Source organism: Panthera uncia, chromosome D4 (genome assembly GCF_023721935.1).
Source record: "Panthera uncia isolate 11264 chromosome D4, Puncia_PCG_1.0, whole genome shotgun sequence".
NCBI classification, from domain to species: Eukaryota; Metazoa; Chordata; class Mammalia; order Carnivora; family Felidae; genus Panthera; species Panthera uncia.
The window spans coordinates 52,012,709-52,023,083 of NC_064807.1; positions in this window are offsets into that span (position 1 = coordinate 52,012,709).

A 10,375-nucleotide genomic window follows, 5' to 3' on the forward strand; every position below is an offset into this window, starting at 1 on the left:
CTATAAAGCAAACAACATTTCTCAGTTTTAAACCTTGCAGTACTTAACGCTGCTAGATGTAATATCTGGTACTAATAATTTAACACATTGCACTATGCTTACATTTAGATGTCATGAAGTAAACCTTCCATATGAAATCCAGAAAAAAACATTATTAGGCTCTAAAATCATGTATATTAACAATATAGCATTTTTAACTGTTTATTAGGCCATACTATTATCCAGAGCCCTTATGCTTCCTTTTCTAAAGATGAACCAGAAAAGAGGGAAAGAAAAGGAGAAGGGGAAGGAGAAGAGGGAGGAGGAGAAGGAAGAGGTACATGATGGGGAGGAGAAAAGGAAGAAAGGGAAAAAGTAGAGGAGAAGAGAAATATATTTTGCTGTGATTAATAGACTATTTTCAATATCTAAGTGTCTCTGGGGATTGCACTACCTATTTATAAAATATCCTACATTTTCCCCACCCACTTCAGACAGTGATTGTATATTTCTATTTTTTTAAATTTTTGAAGGTTTATTTATTTTTAGAGAGAGTGAGAGCAAGCAGGAGGGGAGCAGAGAGAAAGAGAAAGAGAGAGATTCAGAAGCAGGCTCTGCACACTATCAGCATGAAGCCCTATGTGGGGCTTGATCTCAAACTGCAAGATCATGACCTGAGCTGAAATCAAGAGTCTGCCACTCAGGTGCCCATGTATATTTTAATTTTTAAATTCACTTTGCATTCCCAAAGCTACAAAATTTATCTATGATTGTTTCTGACAGACGCTGGCCTACTACACATATGTGGACATAACTGATGACTTTCACCCAAATGCTAAGCCCCATAGATTCTAGAAAAAATCCCAGCTAAGGTATGAAATGTGTCAGAATTCTTAGCCTCATGGTAGGTTTACTTTAGATTTGGAATGGGGAATATTTGTGTAGAGCTCTGTGTATCCCCATGCTGCTCAGTCATTAGCCTGTTCCTCTTCTTTACCATATTGTCACAAACCAAAAAATCTTGACTTCTGCTAACTTTTTCCATATATGGTTTTAGTTTTTCACTAGGTGGAAATTCCTGTCAGAACCTCAGACCCCTGGAATAGTGTCCTTGGGTGAGTAATCTATTACCTACCAAGATAAGCTTTCTCTAGGAAACTATATTTTTCTCCCCATTTCCCAAAGTTTTTAAAAATTTTATTTTAAAGAAAGAGAGAGAGACTGTGAGAAGGGGAGATGGACAGAAGAAGAGAATGAGAGACAGAGAATCTTAAGCACACTCCACATGCAGTGTGGAGCCCAACATGGGGCTCAATCCTAGGACCCTGGGATCATGACTTGAGCTAAAATCACGACTCTGAAGCTCAACCCACTGAGTCATCCAGGTACCCCTCCATTTTCCAGATTAATTGACCTTCTCCATGCTTTAAATGGATTAATTTTCTAGCATCATTGGGTAGCTAATTACATTCTTCTACCTCTGAGAAACTAACAACTTAGCCCAACTAATTCTATGCAGTGTCATCTCTCTTCTTCCTCTCCACACCTTGTTGTTGGGTCCCTATTATACCTGAAGCCTGCATCAAACTGAATAATAAAAATATGCTTCAGTTAATACTGAATGCACAGAAACTTTAGAGATTGTAAGCAGAATGTATACCACGAAGTTAAAATTATATAAGCAATGAAATTGAAATATATAATTTCAAGAAATTCTTACTATTTCTCTAAAATTGGTAACTGTATATGAATTGAATAATTAAATAGAATATTTCTCTTCAAGGTTAATATCCATTGAATATAGACTTAAATAAATATATCACTTTTATCACTAGTTAATAAAAGCTAGTAAAATGCCAACCATAAATGAAGAATAGACCCTGTAAAAGTGGATTGTTTTGAAACACAAGAAAATGGTGTAATGTTAATTTAATTTCTTCTGAGGAACTTACAAGTGAGTAAACAAAATATCCAATGTGAAATATAGCCAGTTTCAGAGAAATTTTGTAGTTTTATACATAAAATTAGTAATACATACAGAACAGGGATTTCTCTATATCTGCTAGCTACATAGTTTTTCTCAATTTTCAAACTTCTGTCCAAGTACATGGAAGGTAAATGCAACATTCATGATTTTCTAAACCAGCCACTTTATTTTACAAATGGACAGACAGTGAGCAATTAGGGATTTTCTATATTAGATTATACTTTACTGAAAAGTTTATATTTTTAAATTTTCTTTAAGTTTATTTTGTGAGATAGAGCATGAGCAGGGGAGGGGCGGAGTGAGAGGAAGACAGAATGGGTTTCTTGGGAGCAGGCTCCATGCTGTCAGCAAGCAGCCTGATGTGGGCTCGAATCCACACACTGAGATCATGACCTGAGTCAAAACCAAGAGTTGGACGCTTAACCAACTGAGCCAACCAGGTGCCCCAAAGAGTTTTTAAATACAATGCCTGTTTAGAATCTTTGTGCCAGATGAATTTCCTGCCTTGGCATGACAAGTCAACATCTATGACCACATGATACCTTGTCAACCACTCTGCATAGTTAGGTCTTTATTAATACATATGATGAATATAAATGACTAAATAAACTTTGCTATGCAAGAAATATTGTTATGAACAGTAGGGAATAATTTTTAATTGTTTTCACAGACTTCACTGCCACTTCATCTTTTTACGATTAGGTTGGACTTGTCATTATTATAACACAGAACATGAATACACAAATCATACTGATTGAGACAGGTGTTCCAGAGAGCCCATAGTCAGCATTCTCTTTTTCCTCATGGAATCCTATAAAAGGAAATGGCTTCATAGAATATGGAGTCCTATTCATATGCTTTATATTAATTAGGATATTGGTTTGCTTACTTCACCAGGGACTAGATGGCAATCTAAGCCGGTAAAGCCGTCCAGAAAGATGACAAGATGGTGCAAGGCCTCTTAAAGGCTCAGGCTCCTTCTCTCTTAACTATGGGGGTCCAGCACATAGAAGGTAAACACACACACACACACACACACACACACACACACACACACACACACATTGGTAAAACAGGACACACTTTAATTTAAACAAGGCCTACCAAGCTCTGGAAGTGATGTAATACAATAATCTGATGACATCATTTTTTATTTTACCCAATTCTTAGTTTCATTAAATGAATAGCTGCATACACTACAACTTCTAGTGACTGAGAGTCTCTGTTTTCTTAGATTACATGATGAGATGGAATCCCTATTGTAGATGACACGACACATATCTATCTACTCGTTAGGGCAGATGCTTCCAAAACGTAAATATTTTAGAAAATACCTTTAATCAGGCTCAAAAATTTACACAAGCTGTTTTTCTTCAGATACAAGTAGGGAAGTAGGGAAGTATAGAAATAATAGAAATAGGCTAGTCAGTTTTACCATCTCGGAATCACTAGACTAACAGTAATGTTTTAATTTTTAAAGACATGATACTCCTTTAAAAATGGACATGATGCTATTTTGGCCTCCTTGTTATTATACATATAAATCATGTTTATACGTACGTTTATACTTCTTATATTACACATAAATCATGTTTATACTTCTTATGATACATATATATTATAAAAGTATTAAGGTCAGATACCTGTAAACAACTCAAAAGATACAATATAAAAATGTTTCTTGAAATAGAAGCATTTTACTAAATCAAAGACCTTCATCTCCAATATCTTATATAAATTTCATAGGTTTCCAGGCTGCTAAATAATGAACTTCCTAATAAATTTCTTTTTTTGAGTTCTGGGTTTAGCTACAGAAGACCTACAGTCTGTAGGTCTGTATTTCTAATGTGACTTTGGATAAAGTCCATTGGCAATAATTTAGTATATTGAAGTAGGCATTCAGTGATGCTCCGCAAATTAAATGCAAGTTATTAAATATATTAATTACCAAAATAATTCTAAAGGTTATGTCAGAAATCTGGTGAGAAATATTCGGGTTTAATTTTTACTGAAGTCATCAGATTATAGGAAAGGGTCATGTGTAAAGAAATACTGTGGGTAATCAACAATTATTTTCAGAGAACTTTTACTCTCTAAAATTAAAATTTATAATTCTTCCACTTTTATTCATCATAATAAATCCCTTAAATCGGTGCTTCTGAATGAGGGGTAAGTTTATCTCTCTCTTCCTCCTTCCCCATCAAGGATATTTTGTCATGACTAGAAAATTGCTACTGACATCTAGTGGGCAGAGGCCAAGGTTGCTCTAAACACCTACAAAGCAAAAAAACGCCTCACAACAAAAACGATCTGGCCCCAAATATCAAGAGTATAGAGACTGCTATTCAATAAAGTGTTGAACTTCATGTTAAAATTCACCACTATTACTGAGTAAATTATTCCACGCCCTGACATGTAGAGCTGAGTCTGCATATCATTCAGGACAAAGAAAAAAATCTTAAAAATTAAGTAAGAAGAGACAAATTAGCTAAAAGGGAAGGATAGTAAGATTAATGGCAGGATTCTCATCAGAAAACAGATGCTAGTGAAGATATTCAAAATGTACATCAAAAAAAAAAATAGAAAAATCTGTTTACCTAGAATACTTTGCCAAGAAAACATTTCAGATATAATATTGTTAAAATGAGAAAACTCACATTTTCTCATTGAAAAAGTTAATAAAGAATATTCTTAGGTAAGAAGAGTACACATAGAGGAATGTTAGGAAAGATATCAAGGAAAGAAATTGGTAACTAGGTAGACAAATGAATCAATAATCTATTGTAAAATTTATAAAACCAAAATTGATGTTTGGTGTTAAAAAGTGGAAAATGGACTCCTATAATAAATTGTTATGAAATATTCATATCCCACAATTAAATCATTTTATTTATATTGTTCCTTAAAAAGACTGAGATTTGCTACATTTACATAGTTATAAAAGTCTTGACTTACATATGTTTAACATTTTTAAAGCAGTAGTTTTCAAATTAAACATGGCAGCTTGGATATATATGGTTACTGCTCTGTTTCACAGAATTACCCCCCAAAAAATGTCAGGAAAGAACTAAAAGAACATGAACGCATAAGAACAAAGTAAATGGAAGAAAGAAAGAAAGAAAGAAAGAAAGAAAGAAAGAAAGAAAGAAAGAAAGAAAAAGAAAGAAAGCAGTATCTTTGAATCTGGAAACAGATTTAAAAAAATATAAACTTATACTGTAAATCTGAAAATGGCCTAGTAAGGGATACTGACATCAATTAGTAAGACTTTACACATCCTATAACCCCAGAAATATTCAGGAATTGGAAGCACTATATACATTCAAAAATGAGGGTCCCTTGTAGCTGAAAATAAGATTGGTTGTACATTTTTATGAGGAAATTTTATTTCCTCCTATCTTCTTCCAATCCTCAAAATGGCAGAATAAACTTTATGTCTCCTGAGAGTCATAACTGCAGAAATTGCACAGTTATGGATACCAAGCCCAGCATGAGATCAGGGGTGAGGTTCTGCATTAAATGTTAGAGCAACAGTCATTCCCCCAACGCTTGACTCTGAAAATACTGTCAGGAAACTTATTACCACCTAAACCTCAGTGCAAGCCTACTGAAGATATAGTATCATTGAATGAATAGTATTAAAAGATTCCTCTCTATTGAACCTGATCTTCCTAAATTAAAACATCTGACATTGAGGAGTTACAGTAATAAACCTAATTCACTCACAGTGAGGATCACCGTGTACCATTCAGCCCATACCTAAAGAAAGCATACCATATCCAAATTTTGTGTTTGTTCTTCAATCTTAAAGCTAAGCCATAGTTTAAAAATGTCTAATATTTAAGAAAATCTGACAGGAAAGACAGAGACCATAGAAACGAAAGGATAAAAGGAATTTAAGATAAAAGGAATATGCAAGCAATAGAATACATTTTAAAACAATAATTAATAATTCAGAGAAAATGTTTACATACATAAAAAGGAATACAATGAAAGAATAAAGGAACAGAGAATGAAAAGAGCCCTTGATAATTAAGAATATAATGACAAAAAATAATTTTCATAGATTTGAAAAACTTGCTAGAAACTCACAGAAAAATGGAAAAAAAACAACTATTAAAAAGTAAAGAAAAAATATTTTTTAAAGGTAGACTCAGTCCAGGAGGGTCAATATACAAAGAATAGTAGTTCTATGACTTAAATGGAAAAAAAATTATAGAAGATCAAAATGGCCAACATAACGTGGTAGCCATTATGTGATATTAATCTAAAAATATAAATATATTGAGAGAGTGGAGAGAAGAGAAATACTTACAAAGGTGGTGGCAGGTTGAAAAAGGGCTAAATCCTTATCTACTAAATTAAACTAAGATGTGATAGATTATATATATATAGTAAAAATATCAAGTAGTAGCACTACAAAAAAGGAATAGGATACTTATTTCACTAAAGTTTACACTAATGAAAACTGGAAACTATTATGGTATATAAAATAAAGTATTATATAATAGAGTGAATGAAATAAGTTATATATATTATCATATGAATACTATTAAATATTGAATGAATAAAGTTTCACAATAATCACATATCAGGTTCATTTGTCTGCAAGTAAAAATAAAAACTTCCCAAAACATGTCAATAATAATAAAATTTGTTATTTCATTTTTAAAGAATTTTAGAACTTAAGATTTTTTATTAAGTCAGTAATTCAATGATATTGTTAGGCTTCAATTCTTTCCATCTCTCTGTTAATTTTAAGAGATGATTTCACTTCTAGGCTAGTAACAGGTGGAATATGGAAATCCCAAGCATAACGACAGATTTGACAGAATTAAGTGAGTAGATAGAACGTCTTCATGCTTTTCTTAGTAGAGAAAACTACTATATGAAAGGTCACCAGGAAGCTCACCTATCTTATTGGTCCCAATTAAATCACATGCTTTAATGATACGGAAAGGTTTGGACCTGATCAAAAAAAGATATGACCATAAAGGGAAGGTAGCATACAATGAGCTTGAGAAGACAAAACAAATGTGTATGAGTACATATATATTATATATGAAATATATATGAGTACATATGTATATATGAAAATAGTCATATATACATATATATCTATATCATAAACATGTATTGGATAAGCAAACTTCAACATAGTTTACAAAGAGAAGGGAGGATATTGGCTGTCAAAGAAGACAGAAGGTGGACCACAGCTGTGTGTATTGTACTTTATTGATTACAAAAAAATTGTAATCTGAAATGCATATAAAATGTGAAGATATATTAAATATCATCTGTACATGAGTAATTTACTATGCATTGTATCACATGGTTGAAATAATAATAGAAAATGGGGACATGGGAAGGAATACCTGTATATTAGAATGTTTACAGCATTAAAAAAAGTACATAGGGAAAACATTATATAAAATAATACCACTACATCAAGATTGCCAGAAGAACAGTCTATCATATCTTAAAATTTTGAAAATTCCAAAGTAAAGACTGTTTGTTATGCCACACAAATATATAACTGTTAATCATTAAGATGATTCCAGTTCAGTAATTAATAAGAATATACAAGAATCAATCCCACTGGAATGTAAATTGGTACAGCTATTGTGAAAACAGTATTGAGTTTCCTCAAAATACTAAAATCAGAATTACTATATGGTACAGCAATTTCAAACAAAAGGAAATGAAATAAGTACCTCAAAAAGATATCGGTGCTCCCCTGTTCATTGCAACATTTTTCACAATTCCTACTATATGAAAAATTCCAGAAAATACAGTATCTGGAACTATTATATTATTTGGCAAATTTTTTACAAACATCTCAATATCCTCAAAATAAAATTTTCACAAGAACCCAAACAAACTGTCCCTTTACTTCATGAGAACTAGCTATTTCAAAGACTGTGTGAAAAACTTGACAAACCCTCTTATCCTCAAAAGAACAGTGTAATTTGACAAAATTGTCAAGAATAACCATTTAAACCACTTATGCTAAATATATACATTGTGCAAAAGACAAGAAGAAAATATAGAAGTATTTATTCAAGAAAATCTACTCAACCTTGATGAGATGATTTGCTGCCATTTTAGTCAGAGACAACTCTTACCCCAACTCACTCCACCCCAGCTCCACAATCCAGCCTAAAAGACTGATATTATTTGGAGCTGCCCATGGAAAATTCATGTCCAAGAACATTGTGGGAAAAATAACGATCTCAGCGGCAAATGATCAGTGTAAGCTAAAATCTAAGCGCAGCTAGTCCATGCAAACTTTAAAACTGTAAACCTCCCAGAAATTTAACAAGCAGGTACAGAGAAAGAAGTAAAAAACTACCATATTAAGACCACACACCCCTGGTGGTGCAGAACATATACACATGTGCAAAGCCACACACTATCAGGAGTGACAAGAGAGTAAATGTGTAAGCTACTAGTCCTTGACTGAAAGTGGAACAGAACCATTAACTTGCTAAACCACGATCAAGTGGAATTTGTCCCAGGAATGCAAGGCTGGTTTAACATCAGAAAATCAATTAACGTTCCAACCTACATCAAAAGAATATAGAACAAACACTCTAAAATCATCTAACTGGAGGAAGAAATATTTGACAACATCAAATATGCATTTATAATAAAATTTTTAATACACTAGGAATACAAATATGACAATGTAACATACGAAAATGGGAAAATTAGAGCTAACATCATAGTTAGCAGGGAGAGACTAAATATCATATTGCTAAAATCAGGAAAAAGGCAAGATTATCTACTCTCATCACTTTTATTCAGCATTGTACTGAAGGACTTAGGAAAATAAGGCAAGTAAGGAAAATGAGTAAGTGGAACCTGTACTTAAAAAGAATAAAAACTGATTTTATTCCCAGATTATGTAATTTTATAGAAAACAACCAAAAATCTATTCTAACCCATTCTATGGTGGTGGGGGCAGGGCTTCTGACCATAAAAATTTTACTAGAGGAAATGGCACCTGAGTTTAATATTAAACCACAAGCAATATTGATTTAGTTTAAGAGGTTTTTGAAAGAGAAGTCATTCAAATGAAAGAGAAACTGAAAACACGGTATGTGTGAGAAATCCCAGGCTCTTCAATTTGCCAAAGAAGGCAGTGTAAGGTAAGAATGATTAGAAAGATCAAGAGAAGCCAAATAAAGGATGGTCAGTTACATCTGTACTGTGGTTCACAGAAGCGACTACTGTTTTCTAAAATAGGGAAGTATGGTATCATCTGCATTCACTGGGTGATTTGTGGAGGATAAATTTGAGAGACATTACAGGCAACATAAAGACAATTTAGGCAAGTGACACAGAACATCAGACAATTAATGGTGTCATGACTTTAGTAACAGAGATAAAGAGGAGGAAATATTTCTTCAGACATGTAGAATACAATATCAGTTGAGTTTTATAATTAATTGGTGTGGATGAGAAAAAGAAGAGACACTGATGCTTCCCAACTGGGTGATGAGGTTAAGGTGTCTCACTACAGAAGAAAACACTGGTTTAGAAAAGGATGGATCAAGATGACACATTCCATTGAGACATGTTAAGATTACAATGCCTGTCAGTCAACGTACAAAAATGTATGATAGAGAGTTAAATATATAGTTTTAAAAATCTTAATAAATCCATGAAATATGTTGTTCTGGAAACAAATTTCTAAGGAAGTAAATGGTAAAAACAAGGCAACTGATAGCCTAAAATTAAATCAGGACTGAGAAGAACAGAACTGAATATAAAATACTAAGGAGTAAGTACATGTAAGGACATGCAATAGTGCATAGAGACCGATGTGTGAGAAGGAGGAGGAGGAGTAAGCGGGTAAAGAGAAATGGAGAAGCTGAAGAAAGAGGAAGAGAAGCGTAAGGAGAAGAAGAAATGTTTACACATATGTAAAGAAAATAAGAGTACAGAATTTTAAGGTAGAAATGGTAAATCACCAAATATGGCAAAGAACAAATGAGATTCATTCCATAGAATATAATTCAGTCAGAAGAACAGATATCATGTTTTCACTCATATGTGGATCTTGAGAAACTGAGCAGAAGACCATGGGGGAAGGGAATGGGGCAAAAAAACCCAGATACAAATAGAGAGGGAGGGAGGCAAGTCACACGAGTCTATTAAATACAGAGAACAAACTGAGGGTGGATGGGGAGGAGGGGGAGAGGGAAATGGGTGATGGACATTGAGGAGGGCACTTATTGGGATGAGCACTGGGTGTTGTATGTAAGCCAATTCGACAATAACTCATATTTAAGGAAGCAATGAAGTGAGGGAGGGAGGGAAGGAAGGAAGGAAGGAAGGAAGGAAGGAAGGAAGGAAGGAAAGAAAGAAAGAAAGAAAGAAAGAAAGAAAGAAAGAAAGAAAGAA